Source organism: Propithecus coquereli, unplaced genomic scaffold (assembly GCF_000956105.1).
Source record: "Propithecus coquereli isolate 6110/MARCELLA unplaced genomic scaffold, Pcoq_1.0 Scaffold2, whole genome shotgun sequence".
Lineage (NCBI taxonomy): Eukaryota > Metazoa > Chordata > Mammalia > Primates > Indriidae > Propithecus > Propithecus coquereli.
Window position 1 is genome coordinate 679,885 of NW_012144966.1, and position 12,843 is coordinate 692,727.

At 36.8% G+C, this 12,843-nt stretch overlaps 1 pseudogene; it reads left to right on the forward strand.

Moving 5' to 3' along the window:
* Positions 1-12,843, forward strand: part of LOC105809675 — a 33,994-nt pseudogene continuing 21,151 nt past the window's right edge.

Here is a 12,843-nt window from a genome sequence, read left to right on the forward strand (position 1 = left end):
ATGGACTCAGCGAAAGAGGACGAGGGTAGACGAAACACCAGCTCCTGGAGAACTGAGGTAGCCGCCGCCGGCTTCTGCTCTGCGTGGGGCTGGGCGCCGCCCAGACAACCCTCGTGGGCGGGGCGGGGCGGGGAGGCCAGAGCTGGGGGTGGATCGCCTGGGATCACCCCTTCTTCCGGGCCCTCAGGGCAAGCACTGCAGTGACAGAGAGTTGGAGAGGGGGGCTGGTGTGTACACACCCCTACCCAGCCTTCCACTCTCAGGCTGTTTAGTACCAAGCCAGATTACAGTCTGATGAGTAATGTAAAGCCTTTGGGGTTTGTATTATATTTACCTTCTTGGTTGTAGTAAGCTCTCTCCCTCCTCCCTCTGTTCCCCAGGTACCATCTGACTAGCTCCTAATTTAAGAGAGCTGGGGACAGAGAAAGCAGCCCCAGAAGTCTCTTGTGATTTCTAAGCTTAAATTTCTATTTTTCTTTTCTCCCATGCCTTGTAATTGGGAAAAGGAAAAAGTTTACTCAAGTGCTTTTATTATCATTATTATTATTATTACTTATCTGTTTCAGACAAGACTCATACTCCAAATAATTGGGTTTTCATCTCTTTGGCGCTAAGCAAACCAGGTGAGATCATATGAATCCCGATTTATTTAATTTCATTTTAGAGTTAAAGAATTTTTATAAATCTCTAATCCAACTCATTATCCTGTGGGAAATTGAAGAGAAAGAACAGCCAGCTAGTAAACTGCAGAGCTGAAACTATTAATAGAACCTAGATATTTTTACTCCAATTTGAACCATAATGGTTTTTGACCCTAGCTCCACATTAAAATTACCTGGGTCACTTTTTTAAAATACTTCCTGGGCCCAACCCTAGTTCAGTCTCCGGGGTTAGGACCCTGGTTGTCGATGTAGTTTGAAAGTTCTTCAAGTGAGTAATGTAAAAGTTGAGAATTACACCATGTGTATTGCAAAATAGATAATGAAGGAGGAAAAAAAATCACAAGCAAGAAGTAGAAAACAAGCAAAAAGAACACTTCTAAAGAGAACTGAATTTTTTACTTAAAATAGAAATGTTGAATTTTACTATCCACACTTTCCTCTCATATGCAGTGACAGGTACCATTAAATACAGGTATCTTCAACTTTACCTTAGGAAACCCTAGTGTTACTAAAATACACTAAGCGCTCCTTTAAGTGAGAGGAGAGCAGAACTAAAAATAATCAAAAAGAATAAGTGGAACACTCTACCTTATTCAACTATTTCTGAGCCAGATTTGAAAATAATACCACCTCCCACCCCCAGCCACCAACCCAAGCAGAACCAGAAGCCAGAATACACACACTGCTTTGAGGTTGAAACTTCAGTGTTAAAATAGCTCAGTTATTTTGAGTATATAAAATGTGAACTTAAAAGTATTTGTCCAAAACGGACAATTTTGGCTTCCTTTACAGTAAAAGGTCACCTCCTGGGCCCTGCACTGTTTTCTAGGAGTCACATAGCATGCTGGGCACCTGAGGCTGTTTCTCCCTGCAAACCCCCCCTCCGTGCCCCCTGCCTCTCACCTGCCTGGAGACAGTGCCAGCTAATGAAATATAATGGACATGAGCCCTATCACTGGAATGCCTGACTTTTTATAGGATTGAAGCAGAAGTGAGTGGGCTTACTGTGTTTCCTTTTTACAGTCTACTACAACTAGATGTGTTTTTCCTATTAAAGAGAATTCTTAGGAGTGGAAGTATATTAAAATCATCCTCCATGGTTAGTCACACACTTTTATGAAATAAAAATGTGTCACAGTATTTATATATCATATAATTTGAACATATATCATTTTGAATTTTTAAATAGGCTTTAGCCTAAATAAGCTACTTTTCAAAATACTCGCCCCAATTTAACATAACATTTCTAGGCTCAGAACTAAAGAAAGTAAAATATCTTCACAAGATCTCTATCTTTTGGTCCTTCTACAATATGGATCTTAGAGGTGTTCTGTTTTGTTTGTTCTGGTTTGGTGTCTTACTTAAAATGTTTATCGCCTCTCACTGTGTCCTGTATGGCTTTCTATTTTTCTTGAGCATGTCCCTCAGTGTATGAACACATTTGAAGTTGAGTCAAAACTACAATATCATGTTTAACTTTAGAAGTAACTGGCCATCTTGATCACTGAATTTTCGAAGTCTTTACAGGCCATAAACTAATCCCAAAATGCAAGTCCTTTCTGCAGTCCTATAGGCTTGTGAAGCCTGTGAGTTTATGGACTTCCATTTTTACATGTGAATAAGGGCTACTTGTAATCTATGAAATATATCTAAAGTCATAAACGAAAATAGTCACCACACTAGAATTTACTGAAGACTTAGTACTTTGCTAAGAAAGTTGGCTGCTTCACAATGCTCAGAATCTTCGCAGCACTCCTGCTACACACAAATATACTTACATGATTGGCATTTCTACAGTTTCTCCTAACATATCTCTATGTTTATATGCTTGTGGTTCTACAGTGTTTTCTCAGCACAGCATTAAGATCAAGCATTGGCCAGGCATGGTGGCTCATGCCTATAATTCTTACCCTTTGGGAGGCTGAGGCAAGAGGATCACTTGATGCCAGGAGTTTGAGAACAGCCTGAGCAACATAGCAAGACCCCATGTCTACATAGAAAAATTAACCAGGCATGGTGGCCTGCGCCTGTAGTCCCAGCTACTCAGGAGGCTGAGGCAGGAGGATCCCTTGAGCCCAGGAGTTTCAGGTTGCAGTGAACTATGATGATGACACTATACTCCAGCCCAGGAACAGAGTGAGATCCTATCTCAAAAAAAAAAAAAGAGCAAGAGCAAGCCTCCTAAAACATTAGTCAGATCATAATACTCCACTGGTCAAAATCCTGAGGTGGCTTCCTACTTTATTCGTAAGAGTTAAACTCCTTTTGGGTTTATAAGTCCCACATGATCTCTGCTTTCTTTTAGGCTTTCTTCGAGCTGTTCCCTCTCCCTAGAACATGCTTCACAAAGATATTCGCTTGGCTAACTCCCTCTTCTTCAAATTTTTGCTCAATTTTCTATCTATTTAATACTCTAGCCTGCCCCACACCCTCCCTGGTTACTGCAATCTCCTTTACCCTACCCTACCTTTTTTTTCCATAGTATTTGCCACTCTCTGACAACTATATTTTTACTTAAAAGTAAATAATATACCAGTTTATTATGTTTACCATTGATCATCTATTTCCCCTACTAGAATATAAGCACAAGGACAGAGCAGGAATTTTACTCATGCATCCCAAGCACCTAAAACAGTACACAGCACATAGTAGGTGTTCCAAGAAATATTTGTTCAATGAATTTCTGGGAAGAGGATTTGTCATTATTATTGGTTTAAGTTGGATAGGAGAAAGGGAAAAGGCATTTTCAAAAGAGAGAAAAGTGGGTGCAAAGAAGTAAGATCTAAACTGTTTGCTAGCTAAACAGATTCCTTTAGCATTCAGCTCTTGTCTGCTTCTCTAGCCTTGCCTCCAACCTAGCCTATAAACACATCCCCCTCTTCGGCCATGACAATCTGCTTGTGCTTTACTGAATATGCAAAGTTTCTCATCTCTGTGACTTAATATTCCCTCAGCTTAAATCACCTTTCTACTCTCTCTCCCATAACCTTCTTTTCAGTCCATTAACTTCTTCATTGTCTTCACCATATGCTCATCCTTCCCTTTTTCCTCCTTCTACCTGTTTGCCGCAGGCTCTTTTACCACTGTTCATACTTTGCTCACAGATAGCACTTGTCACAGTGTGTTGTAGCTGTTTATTTCCTTGTCTGTCTCCTCAACTGGACTATGAATTCTTTAAGATAAAGGAATGTACCTTTCACTCCAATTTCCCCAGGGCCTATCAGAGTGTCTCACAAATTATAGGGGCTTAATAAATATATACTGAATATATGAGCAGTCACAAAATAATGGGAAAAACACTTATGATTATGAAGTATGAAGAAAGGGTATTTATGAAGAAAGGGAGGCAGGGAATTGTAGCAAAAAGTAAAGCTAGAGAAATAGGTTGTGGCAAGATTATGCTACAGCCTTATATGCTATGCTGAAGAATTTGCACTTGTCTTATAATCATTAGACAGGCAGTGAAGATATTTTAGCCAGAGGACTGACATGATTGGCTTTGATATTCAGGAGGATAGCCTGCCTTCAGTTCATCCATGTCTAAAACACCTGCTAATAGAATTACTCAAAGGACATAGATGCACAGGGCTTTGTATCTTGAAGACACAAATAGCAGAATTTTTTACTTCCTGTTTTCAGAATTTATTTTTGTAGCTGTTTTGCTCAGTAGATTATAACAGCATCATAATGAGGCCAAGGTCATGATTTAAATCCCTGAGTGAGTCAGTCAGTGCAGTGGCCACAGCTGACTGTTAATCTTTGCCAGTTGTCAGATGACAACATGTTATTTCCTGACCAGGAATTGGGTGGGAAAATATGACTGGTTCATCCCAAGTTAATCAGCATTATTGTAGAAGCAACTCAAAGTGCATGGCTACTGGTTATAGGACCATAATTTCATTTTAAAATAATAGTATTATATTAGTGATGACCAAAGAGCACACCATCAGAGAAAGAATATATTGTTTGTTCCTGGAAAATAAGTTAGATATTAGTACAATTTAATTATTGGAATTCAAGGCCAAGAAGTAATGAAAAATTTAGAGGATATTAGTCTAGATAAGCTTTATTACTCTTTGTGTATTTGGCAATATAGGAGGTTATTTGTTAATTATTATGTCATAAAACTCATAGAGCTATTTATATTAAAAGGACCTGGGAAAATAATATTCTAATTGTCTTTCATTTATATCATTATAATGTTTCTATTTTGCTCCCTCCTAGCAATTGATAAGCACATCTGTAATGTGAAATAGCACAATGTTAGAGGTTGGGACATGTAGGCATAACTGATGTTACTCTTTTCTTAATTACATCTTTATCTTCATTACAACTCTGACCACTTACAGAACTTAAAAAGGTGAATTTTATGTGATCAGAAATAAATTTAAAACCCCTAATAAGCAAATAGATCTGGACACTGAATACCAATTAAATAACAACTGCTGCTAACATCATAGTTAAAGTTTTTACAAAGAGAATAAGTCTCTAACTTCCATTCTGATTGCCTTTCATTAAACTGGAATATCAGCAAACTCAGATAACCCTTTATCAAGCATTCATTATTTGACAGATACTATGTTAGGTGCTTTCTCATTTTATTTTCAGGGACAGAGTCTCACTATGTTGCCCATGCTAGTGTTGAACTCCTGTGCTCAAGTGATCCTCCTGCCCTCAGCATCCCAAGTAGTGAGTACTACAGGGAAGGGCCACCACTCTCAGCTTTACATTTTTTACCACCTTCTCGCACTATCCTATGAAGAATTAATATCCTTCCATTTCACAGGTAAGAAAACTGAGCCTCAGAGAGGTTAAATGATTTGACCAAAGAGAGCGATTGAATTTCAAGGCTAATTTTTTAATCTAGGTCTCCTGGCTCTCTGTCCAGTATTCATTCCACTATACATATTTGCTTAATATGATTATATGTACATATTCTGTTTCTCTAACTAAAATCTGACCACAGATTTATTGTAGTACCTGACATATAATAAGCATCATAAAATAGTTACATTTAACCCAATGTGCTCCCTAATTACTATCATACTTACAAATGTGAAAATACACGTATAACAGAAAGTGATATTTAATTAAGGTGACCATATGTTCCAGTTTGCCTGACATTATCCCAGTTTTCCCAGGACAGTCCTTGTTTAATCTGTTGATCAGGTATGACAAATTACAACTCCTTTCATTACCCAAAATACCTCAGTTTGCACCTGACATTATATGGTCATGCTAAATTTAGCATAACATGAATTAGTCTCAGATGTGCAATATGTAATGGATATAGGAAACTTTTAAAATTTAAACCATGTTCCTAAAGTGAAGGCCTGTCATAACCATCCTGTAATTACAATCCTACATGTTAGACATTTATTAAGTGCTGGTCAAAATTAAGTTAATGGATTCCCCAATAGAAAAGAATAAATCACTCTGATTATATTATATTCTCCCCTCGAACAGATTTTGACCACAGCTGGAATCCAGAAATAACTAAAAGATATACCAAGCCCATCTTCTAATTAAGATTCATGGCAAAAAAAAAATCAAACTGCTCAGGGATGTGTAAGACAAGTATTATAATTGATGTAGAAGTCATCAACATAGGTCTGAAATATAGTGCAAGAAGATAAAATCATAGCAAGCTTCCCAAATGGAAGAAAAGATAACATCTATTTATTTTAAAGCATGTAGAAGGTGACTGTAGAAGTTTTGGTCAAAATATAGGAAATTAGGAATAACCTGCAATCCAAGATTTCCCACAAAATTGTGGCTTTCAGAGACAAAGGGTGGGTGAGACAAAGGGTGGATTTATTTTCCATGATGTCACTGGCTGCTGTATACTTCAAATGTCTCCCTCTACATAGGAGGATTGCTTTAGTCTTATCTAGATGGTGCCTGATCCAACTGCTTTCCTCCACATTCTTTACTCTGCCAGACACTGTGAAATTCAAGAAACCACATCCTAGATCTGATGAAAGCAGATGCAAAGCTTACGATCAGCTGTGTACTGATGGCACTGCATCCCTAATTACTTCACCAGCTTTCTGATTAGCATCATATAACATTAAACTGAAAGGAAGATAGAAAAGAGCCCTCTCATTTCCCACAAGAGAAAGGTGAAGAAAGGATTAGCAGAAGAAATCAAGAATAACCTAAGTTTATTAAAGTCTTTACTTTACTAGTAGGGGGAAATTTAGTTCATCTCAATACCAGAGAGAGAAAAATAAGTGTACCATGTTTATTAGCTGCATATTTTATGAGGTGCCTAGTGCATATTGAGAAAATGTTACCATGCCAATAATTTTGGAAAAGTCATTCAACTTTGGAGGCTTCAGTTTTCCTCTTGTACTTGTAAAATAAAAATCCTCCACAAGGTGATCAGTAAGATTCTTTTTACCTTTGAAATGTAATGATTCTATGAAATACTACCATTATCTAATATACACTTTTGAAACAGATCATTCATCTAGCAAGCATGTATTGGAAACTATTGAGAACAACACAACTGTATAAGAAATAATGCCTCTCCTCAAAAAATTCACAGTCTAGTATAAAGAGACACACAAATACTTACAATCTATTGTGTTACATGCTGTAAGAGCAGTGTCTATAAAAGTCTATGGAAGTACAAAGAGGGTATACTTAACTCTTGCAAAGAAATGTAGGAAATAAGTTTTCAGTAGGGTCTTGATGACCTGGAAAAAAGGTTATTTAGACAGAGGAACAAAGGTGGATACATACAATTGCAAATTATTTTGTATGACTTAAAGTGTAGGCTTTAAGAGGTTCAGAAAGGGCAGATGCTGGAGATGAGGCTGGAAACTGAGCTGGACCAAATCATGTAGAGTCTCCAAGATACGCTAAGGAGTTTGGGCTTCATCCTGTAACAGTGCTTCTCAAACTCAGATGTGCATAAAAATTGCCTTTGTAGATCCCATTAAATAAAGTGCAGATTCTGATTTAGTTTGGGATGAGGCCCGAGATTCTGCATTTCTAATGAGCTCAAAGTGATGCCTATAAGGCTGATCATGGTCCACATTTGTAGTGGGAAGTTTATTCTACAGCAGGGAAGTGATATGGTGAGATTGTTTTTAGGAAGGTCACTCTATGAACAGGTAGGAAGTAAAATAGAAAGAAGCAAGAGTGGTAATAAAGAGGAAAATTAGGAAGCCATTAAAATAATAAAGGTCAAATAAGATCTAAACAGTGGTAATGGAGATGGAAAGGAGGGGATATCTTTAAGATATATTTAAGGGAAGGATGAATAAGACTTGGTGACCAGTCAGCTGTGATGAGTTAGGGAGAGAGAAGAATCCACACAATAATCCAACAAGGTGAGGCATAGTGGCTCACACCCATAATCCCAGCACTTTGGGAATGTGGTGATGCATACCTGTAGTCCTAGCTACTTGGGAAACTGAGGCAGGAGGATCCCTTTAGCCCAGGCAAGATTACAGTGATCTATGAACATGCTACTATACTCCAGCCTGAGCAACAGAGTGAGACCCTGTCTCAAAAAAAAAAAAAAAATCCAGCAGTCTCACTTAATTTGATTTAAATGAAGAAAATCTCATTAAATAAACTGGGTACTCTGCCCACCTGTAGTGCCAAATACTTGGGAGGCTGAAGCAGGAAGATCACTCGAGCCCAAACTGGGCAATATGGTGAGACTCCATCTCTTAAAAAAAGAAACTCATTAAATAAAGGTTGAACTACATCTCAAGGATAAGAAAAGACTATAAAAGTACACTTGTTAGGCTAAAGCATTCTTTTGCCATTTGTTCTATTTAACCCTATAATATTCTAAGGTTGATCTACTGCTGTGTTATCTAATATGGTAACACTAGCCAGATGTGGCTATTCAAATTTAAATTTACATTAGTTTATTATATTAATTAAGATTAACATTAAAAATTCAATTCCTTAGTTAACACTAGTTACATTTCAAGTGCTCAATAGCTATATGTGGCTAGGGGCTACCATTTTGTACAGTGTGAATATAGAACATTTCTACCTTGAAAGAAATTACTATTGGACAGCACTAATAGAGGATGAGTTAGGCATCTGTTTTATAAGGAACCAACATTATGAAAAACATTGTATTGGTTTTTTTCTTTGTTTACTTCTTTTAAAATGAATATTTTCCTTTTTGTAAGATATTTTAAGATGTTTTAAAAATGTGCTGGTCAATGAATTAAGAAATGGGACTGTTTGTAAACCAAATTGAAAGTGGGGATATTTTGGCAGCCTCAACAACATCATTTTCCTTCAAGAAACAACGGCAAAGTTTAGAAATCCCAGAAGGCCATAACACCCCTAAGGAAATGAGCTCATTTGTAAGAAAGTCTATGAGAATGATAACAGACACTCCTTGCATGTAAGCGATGGATAAATAAGGCTCAATTTCAAAGCCTTGTGCAACTGCCATGAGTAGTTTAGTGAAGAAGGAAGAGCTGAGTACAGAGGTGTAAAGATGGCATATGTAGGACTTTTCCCTGTAACAATAGTTAGCTTACAATAGAGAAAGAAAGCTCTACCTCTTAGGATACCTACAGTAATATATAAAGGAAAATTCAACACAGAAATACAAACAATAAGGAAATTTATTGGCTCATGTAAGTAGAAAATTCAGAAATTGATAAGATTTCAGGATTGGTTGATCCAGCAGCCTAGTTTTGTCAGAAACTCAGTTTCATTCTGGACTTGGGCTTCACTGTCCATGGTGTTGACTTAACAATAATTTCTTTCACGGACATAATACGGCTGACAAAAACAATCAGGGCCTTTCCATATCTGAGCTGGTCTTCTCTTATATCCATTCAACAGAAGTCCTGAACTGTGCACTGATTGGAGTACCTTTTATTCATCCCCGTGGCTGCCAGGGCAGGCTGTGCTCTGATGACTTAGGTCTGACTAACCTGAACCTATCACTGTACCAAGAGAGTGAGACTACCTGATAGGCTCGGCCCAACAAAACTACGTCGTTGCCACATAATGGGATGTGGGTGAAACAGATGTAGGGATATAACCATAACATTTACTATGTGAGCAGAAAAAGAATGTTGACTATTCTTTAGTTTTCGTTAATGTCAACTAATTTTTGAAATCTTTACATTTTAAATGACTTTTTCATGATAAGAAATATATTGTGAAATGAAAAAGTGAGCAAATAATGTTGATTTCCAATTCACAGATGAAAATCACATAGAGATAGCATAAGGAAGAAAACGGTGGCATGAAAATAGTAAATTTTACATTTTTAGCGTAGCCATAAAAAGTGAGAGGAAATAGACTCAAAAATAATTGATGTTATAAAGAGATGATTGGGATATACCTAGATTTTACCCTAAAACTATAGATGAGAATCTTTGATAAAATGGAAGCAGTACCAAAAGTGATATAGAAGGAATTTGGCCACCCCATTGTTAAAATATACATGCACAGGAATTAATTACTTTATAAATAGAGTTCCTAATATACAAATGTGTATTGAATTGATGACCAATGTAAAGTACAACCTTAAGCATATTATTTCTTATCTTTTCTTCATTCATCAGAGTTTATTAGAGAATTTTTATCCAAGTCTAAGCATTACAAATGTTTTTTCAAGTGACTGAAAGGACTCCAGGTGGATGCAGTAAATTTAAAAAGTAATAATAATGATGCTTTCACTTTGTTTTATTCTCATTAAGATTAATGATAAAATTATGGTTTCAACTATTACTTCAATGAAACTAATATCCAAACTGTATCTCCAGTTTTATTCTTTCATTCCCAGCTGTCTAAATAGCATTTATACTTGAGGGTTTTGCTATCACCTCAAACTGAATATACCTAAAACAGAGTTTATCCACCATCCCCTTCTCCAACAACAAAAAAACAATTCTTTCTCCACCTTCCATTTTTCTGTCATTGGTGTCATCATTTCCCACAAATCTTCCAGGGCAGGAATGTCAAAAACATCTATGATTATTCCTTATGTTTTTCTTCTAATCAGCCCCTACATACTATCAATTATCAAATATCAATACTATCAATTATTTCTTTATAATATCTCAGACATACTAAAATTTTGTGCCAGAACTATTTTCCCTTGCTTCACTCTTCCCCTCTAAATCATTCTGTACACTGCTACCAGATTAACCTCTTTATTAGCACTATGCTCTAACCAATTTAGCTAACTGGCCACCTCAGATTAACCTTTTTAAAACACCACTTTTACTATGATATGAAGAGGGCAAACTAAAGCATTAGTTAAGAGTGCCTACTCCGAGATCAGAATGCAAGGATTTTAATCTCAGCTCTGCCACTTACTAACCATGTTACTAAGCATGTTCCTCATCTGTGAAACAGGAAAAATGATAGTACTTGGTTAAAGATTTTAATAATTAAATGAAATAATACATGTATAATGCCAACACATAATAAGTGCTCAATAAATGTTTGTTGTTATCCTTACATTCATCAGTCAAAACCCATTTATTGACCATGCCCACAAAAAGTCCAAAATCCATGGCCTAAGTTTTAAATTTTTCTATATCTCTGAACCACTTTTTTTATACTTGCCCTCCTATTACATTATATACACTCTCCACTGCCAAAATATGGGTATACTCTTTATCTTCTGGAGGCTTCTGACTTATTCGCATCTCTTCAGTATTACTTGTGTCTGGAACACACTAGCCTCTTTATTTCTTTGAAATGTACCCATCTAAATCAGAAGGCTTCAGCCACATGAAACAAACAAACAAAAAAAAACTTAAACTGGGTTAAACAGTAAGAATATGCATTAGTCTAGCTTTAAGACAGGTTTCACATTGACTTGATCCAGTGGCTCTACCTCTGTTTCTTTGCAGGTGTCTTGGCAGTATATTGTATACTGTATTGGCCGTTGGGCTTATGTCTGGCAAAATGACTCTAGTGGTGCCAGGCTTCACATCCATGCAACATGATGTTGGAGGAAGAGAGAGACTCTTCCCAGCATTCCAAACAAGAGTCCTGAAATTCACCCTGATTGGGTCATATCCTCCCCTTCTATCCTCCACTCCTATCCCCAATTGAACAGGCGAAATATAAGGTACCAATGGTTGGATTAATCTAACCATGCTTTCCCCTGACGTACTTGAGCTTGTACTGAGGGATGTATGTTATCCAAGTTAAAGACTGTATGCTGTTAGTAATGGGAAAGCAAGTAATGAATGTTGGCTACTGAGCCAACAATATCCACTCCATTGTCCTCAAGGCCCAACTAAAGAATCTCTTTGACAACATCAGTTTCTATAAGCACGGCCTTGACTTGCCTTACACTGTATTTTTTATGCATATATGTCTTTCCTCCCTAAGTAAATTAAAATCTCTTTGAAGTTAAAGACATTATATTCCTACTCAGCACTGAGCTGCATACAGAGAGCACTCATGAAGGATAAAATACTTTTATCATGTATTCAGTGCTATATATTTCGAAAGTAGAACTAGGTAGTTGAAAGAAGTGTGGTGAGTTGAAAAGAATATCACATCTCTTAGAACTGCCCTAGAGAGAGAAACGAGTTAAGCAATGAATCCCTGGGTTCACGCAAGCAACTTCACCCCCTAAAACAGGAGCCCACAGAACCCTATTTCTGCTTTCAGAATGAGTTTGAAACCAGTATGATTTTCTAATAGCTGTGTTTGATGATTATATTTATACCTCCACAAGTGGCTTTCTCAGCCTTGACAATCTCAGTTTAAGTTTCTTATTTCCTTTGGATCTATCAAAGTATTTTTCCCTCAAGTGGCACCTAAGAAAACATATTCTATTCATGTCTTTCACAACTGCTCCTTTGAACTCTTTATTGCTTCCCTAACTATTACAACCCAAGATGCTCTTACGAACAGGACTTAATATTGACAGTCTTCATCCTTTGCAAATGGAAGTGATGACAGACCCAATACTTTGTATAAAAATATTCTGCTATTTCTATTCAAAATATTTTATTAATGGAAACCACACATTATGTATTTTACTGAAATGTTATGACTTTAAATTTGGGTATCTGATATTTCTCTAATAATAAAGGCTTCCCAGTGCAACTGTTGTTTGTAGATTTGCAGCTAGCATTTTTTAATTCAAATACAATTGATCTGAAATATTAAGAAAAATCTCTCTTGAACCATTGCACTGCAAAAGGAGAAAGCA